General features: G+C 32.5%; 1 long non-coding RNA gene and 1 pseudogene across 1 annotated transcript; both read right to left on the bottom strand.

Moving 5' to 3' along the window:
* Positions 1-562: 562 nt before the first annotated feature.
* Positions 563-1,260, bottom strand: LOC110928232 (annotated as a pseudogene).
* Positions 1,261-2,020: 760 nt separating this feature from the next.
* Positions 2,021-3,002, bottom strand: LOC118490235. Its single transcript, XR_004888747.1, has 3 exons — positions 2,852-3,002; positions 2,227-2,454; positions 2,021-2,134 (listed from the first exon to the last, which is right to left on the bottom strand). It is a non-coding gene; the product is annotated as an uncharacterized LOC118490235 (long non-coding RNA).
* Between the last annotated feature and the right edge of the window lie 2,998 nt (positions 3,003-6,000).

Genomic DNA, 6,000 nt, shown 5'->3' with positions numbered 1-6,000 from the left:
GGGTTATAGTAAAATAAATTTATTTAATCATAGTGTTCGACCAGATTACATCACAGTAGTATTTATAATTTAAAATAATCATTCATATTCATAATATGGACTACGGAATATAAAAAACAATTAATATGAGATAACAAAGTCAATAAAAACGTATAATCGGCATTAAAGAACCCGCATATATATGCTGGATGGTGATGTAAAAACAGAACGAACAGAGGAATTTCATGAAATAGACACATAACAATAAACTAAGCGGCAGTGATAAAAACTTTCAGAAAGAATGATATTTTACCAGTCCAGCCCATTATGGCCAGTTATCATAACCAAAGACAGACCATCAACTAAAAACCTGCAACCGTCAAAGTAAAGCACAAGTTAAATCACTACAACATTAACTTTACAGCCCTAATATAATGTAAGAAGAATGATGAGGACAGAATCAATTCGGACACGTATCTAAACTTTTGACATCTTTCACACTCTCATCTGCTATATATATACTGGACCAGGAAGCCAAATTGTTTTATTAACGCATAAAACCATTTAGATCATGTTAAAATTATTAGTGAGATAATATAACTCTGTAATCGTATGAGACATGCTAATTTTTTCAAAAAAACATTGGTGTTTCAGGTCAATATGATCTGACCAATTTCAACTTGTACTGATTATTACCTTAATTCTGATGAACGACTTCTCGTCATTGGTTGGTGTGGTGGCATCCATCTACAATTGTAAATCCATACATTTAGCAAAATATACTATAAAAACTAATTAAAAATGATATAAAAATCGATTTCATATTTACCTTGTTATAGGAGCAAATCATTTGCTTGACACCAAGGGTGAAAGCAAGAAGAGCATGCTCATGGGTCTGTCCGTCTTTTGAATACCAGCTTCAAAACCACCAGTGGTGGAATCGATGATAAGAATAACAGTCAGACTGTTGGGTACCAGTAATCATGTTCTCGATAAAGTCACGATGTCCGAGAGCATCAATAACTGTGTAGTAGTACTTGGTGGTCTCGACCTTTCACAAAGCGATATCGATGGTGATACCTCTTTCACGCTCAGCCTTAAGCATGTCAAGCACCCAGGAGTATTCGAAAGACCTCTTGTTTATCTCAGCAGCTTCTTTCTCGAATCTTTCGAGCACACGCTTGTCGATACCACCAAGCTTGTAGTTCAAGTAGCCGGTTGTTGTGGACTTGCCGGAGTCGTCCAATGACAAATACTGAGATGAATCTTTTCCTTACCCATCCTGAAATTTAAAATGAACTGTTAATATATCATATACTGAAAGTACAATATATTACAGTATGACTCAAACATCACATAGCACACAGCTTGAAATATGAAACTAACTGTCAGAATATTACAGATCTAAAAAAAAAAAAAATTCTTCGTCCCCAACCTAGATTCCAGACCAAAACCATTAACACCACATCTTATAAGCTACATAACAACAATGTCAAACACCACATCACTGTATAATCGTTTACTCGGTCTCCAAAATACCCCCCTTAATAAACCAATCAAGAAAAATCCCCAAATCACAACCAAAACCTAAACCTAAACCACACCCCCAAACAACACAAACCCAAACCTTTCTCGAATCTTAAACCAAAACAAATCTAAAACACACAAACTAACAAACCGATATTCTCAACATCAAAAGAAACTCGTCCAACTCAACCCCACTTATCAAAATCCAAAATTTCAAAACCCCTTTTACCCATACCTTACAATCCATCATCTGTTTAACCCTCATAAGCATCTGAACCGCATCTTCTTTAGCAACTTTAAGCTCGTACTCCAACATAACAGCTTTCCGATCAGACACCATAATCCTCTTCGCTACTTCTTTCTCCGTGTTCAGAATAATATCCGCATACGCCTTCTTCAAAGCCATTAATCTCTGCAACAATCAAACACCAACAATCTTTAACAAAAAAGATCGAACCCCAACAATCTTTAACAAAAAAAAGATCAAACTTCATTACAATGTCAAAAGTTTAGAATCAATTAAAGGTTGCCTCCGTAAACTGAGCATAGACCAATAATCTGCTACATCCAGAAAATCCACGAATGCATCGAGTTTAATGCATGAGACTTAACACATGGTACTCTTCACCTGTAACATTTCGATTAGAGTTTTCAGAAGTAAAGATCAGGCATTAACAATGCTGATAAAACTGAAATGGGATTAAATAGAAGCGCAATTACCAGGCTATTGGCAACCCTAAAGCATTTAAGAACCTCCCTTTCCCCAAGATTTCCCTTTTTCATACCCTGAACATTTCCTACCATTTCTTTGCTGTATATGGATATGAACATACTCATGCCTCTAACACCAGCGCCTGAATCTTCCTCAACAACAACATATGGATAGAAAGCATATGGGATCCAAAGTTCTATATCAACCATGAATTTCATCTGAATGATAATAACTTACTGTTCACAAAAACAAAATCAAACATTCAGCTTCAAAAAATATAGATTAAAATTATATTTCACTTTCAATAAACAGATCTAGGGTTTAGTTCATAAATATTGTAAGATATAAATCACGAAATCAACCTAAAGCATATCAAGTTAAGGATAATCAAATCAAGAAAATGATGGAAGAATCCCCGATTCACTATAAAACGAATCAGTATTAATCTAATTAAGATTAAGAAAACACGTTCAAATGAAACCCTAATTAAGATAATTTACGGTTTACAATAATAAAATCACAATTCAGCCTCCAAAAACCAAAAATCTAACACCAAAATTGAAAGAAGTGATCACTATTAGGGCTTGCGACAATTAGACGAAGAAGAAAAAGAAAATCTTTGAATATGATTACCAACATTAGTTAGATTCTTCATTGAAAATAATCCATGGATCCAAGTTTGATTTGAAGAGGATGTAGAGTGAAGCCAGAGAGAAACCGTTGAAAGAATGATTTAGGGTTTGGGTGGATAATGATTTCAATTGATTGAGAGAATTGATTAGTTTCCAAAATTCTCGCAGTTTCAAAAACAAAAAGAGCGTAGGAAGGAAGAAATAATTTGCCGCTCAAAGGAAAAAAAGAGGAGAGGATGAGATGCCACGTGTCATCAAGCAACCTAAGCAAATGCCAAGTGGCACCAAAGTGTTTTGTTTTAATATAGATAATAGATAATAGATTAATACATGTAACTTTATCTGTCTAACTAATTTAAACAAATCAATCAATATATGTAACACTTCTGTATTAAAAACTTCTGTCACGAATTGATTTAGAGATATCTTTTTGTTTAAACAAAATAATGTAAAGTTATTACTAATCTTATAATTCTTTTTTAAAAGTTTAATATTGTTGTTGTAGATGATGATTATCTTCTCAGTATTGATATCTTTAATATTTTTTTTATTGAATGAGGATATAAGTTAAAAATTATTATTTAATATTATTGTTATTTAATAAGAGAGAAAAAATAGAAAATAATTAGAGGGGCATGAGAAAGTGACATGTGTCCCAAAAACATTTTTATTTATTAGTATAGAAAAATAAGATATGGACATCTAATGTTTAATTTGTGACATGTGGTTAATCAAAGGAAGGGACCATGACTCATGATTGATACTGAAACAAGAAAATAAAGTTAATGTAAATAAGATGCACAAAATAATAAATTTTGTTATTGCATTAGTAAAGTTGGACTCATGACATAGTGACAGATTAACTATCACAAAGTAGTGTGAGTTTTAATCTTTATAACGGTAAGTTTATGTGGTATTTAGGTTTAAAAATTTCTGTTAAAAAGAATTTAGTATAGTTGGCTAGATATTTGATTGAGTAACAAATGGAAGGAATCATGATTCTCAACATAATACCTTCCTTCCTATAGTCTAAGCTACCATAAAAGAACATTGTCCTTGTTCATAATAACTGAAGACTTGGTGACTAAAGTTGGAAATTTCTTCCGTGGTCGGTAATTTATAGGTTAGGGCGGGGTAATAGTGATTATACCTTACTTCTGAATCCAATGTACAAGAATCGCTATTGCAATTAAAAAAAATTGAATCTTTAATACAAGGATATACACTTTTATAATGAAAACAACTAACTGAAAAAAAAATTAAATCTTTAATACAAGGATTTTATACACTTTTATAAAGAAACAACTTTTTTTTTGAACGACCAACAAAATCAATCGCAAGCACTCTCGGGACATCTACTGGACCAAACGGAGTATTCCGAGAATAATCGGAGTCCACCACCAATTAAATACAAGGATTTTATACACTTTTATAAAGAAACAACTAACTGAAAAAGTAAAACCATGTTTCCTTTTTTTCCCTTTGCTGATCTTGAAGGTGGTTTATGATTGGATTAAAGGATCCTAAAGAGATTTGGAGTATTAATTAAGTAATTATGAGTAACAAATACCAAAAAAGTAGTATAAAAAGAAGGGTGGTGAAAGTGAAAAGAAGAGATCTTGAAGGGTGTTAAAGTCAAGATTCTCAAACCAAGAAAATCAAGATTTGTGTTTAGCCTTTAGGAAGGGGACCCTTAATGGAGAAGACGATTGTTTTATATGAATTCTTCTCATGCCCAATAATGCTTGTTCCCCTACCCTTTTTAGGTTCAACCCTCACATCCCTAACATTCTTTTCACACACACACACAATGAGGTTATTTATTTATTTATTTTAAATAAGTTTCCCTTTAGAAAGAAAACACAAGGTTATCCTGTATGTTGAATCATAAAATGTAATATGCCATTCATGTTGTGAACTTAAATAAAGTTAGTCCATAAATTCGCTTTGAACAAAACGGATCACACGAGTAAAAGATAGGTGAAAAAGGACATAAAGATAAGATAATAAAAGACTATTTTTAAATATATTAATTAACATTATCTTTTGACAATAAACCTAACCTCGGAAGTTATGATGTCTTTGCTTTTGGTTTATACACCTACAATGAGCCTCTATGTTTGTGTGAAAAAAAAAAAAAAAATCCTTATTATAGAAAAGATTTCAGTGGTGACATCAAATGCTTATATATATATTTTTTACTTTATACAGATGCTAGCTGTTTTTTTTTTTGTAACATTTTCGATGGAGGACTACACTATCAACGACATTTTCTACTTCAGATTAATCATGAATAAAAAGTAAAAACTGAAAATTGTTGGGCGAATCATCGTAAATGGTTAGGGGCTGTTTGGTAGCCTCTTAATGACCATTCAGATGCTACCTCTTAATGGTTTAAAACCGCTGAATGAATAATAGGTAACCTCAAGTCTGAATGGTTAAGAGGTAACCTCTGAATGATAAATCATCACATGTTACATTCTTCTACCTTCAATGGAGGTGGGAAGGTTTACCACCTTGTGGGTTTCTACCCATGAGTGCTCAGGTTTGAATTCCACTTTGATCGAGCTTTGGTCATGTATAGCCCTAACTAAGATGTTAAAAAAAAAAACCGTTCAAAAAAAATTTGGACTTCCAATAGCACTCTTAATTTTCAATTTTGTTGCCAAGTCTTGCATAATCATTATAGATTGATTTTTCACTCATATGCATGATCATGAACGAAATGAGAATACTTACATTACCTATGATAGAAGTCGAGTGATTGTGTAACTTGGTTTCTCTTAGGAACATAAATAAAAGTTAAAAGTACCACTAGTTAAACTGTCGTTACAAACTATCATGCTAATAGGGATGACAGTCAAACCCAAATCATTCATTTGGTACATATTGTTTAGCGTATATTGACCCATAGGACATCTCATAACTACCAACAAATAAACTCTTTTATATATATAACCTTAATTCTGGATGCATTGGTTTCTTTTCTTTGTATCAAACACATATCCACACACTCTCTAGCATGTTTTAACTATGTATACATACATAAATATACAGGGTTGGCTAAATGTATCTTCTTGTACGCTGAACATACCCCTAATGAGTAAAGTAAAAAGACGACATAACTAATTTAGTAGGGGGTGTATTCAA

The sequence above is a fragment of the Helianthus annuus genome, chromosome 3 (genome assembly GCF_002127325.2).
Source record: "Helianthus annuus cultivar XRQ/B chromosome 3, HanXRQr2.0-SUNRISE, whole genome shotgun sequence".
Taxonomy (NCBI): domain Eukaryota; kingdom Viridiplantae; phylum Streptophyta; class Magnoliopsida; order Asterales; family Asteraceae; genus Helianthus; species Helianthus annuus.
Note: the sequence above shows the minus strand (reverse complement) of the source record. Positions and strands in the feature narration are given on the sequence as shown.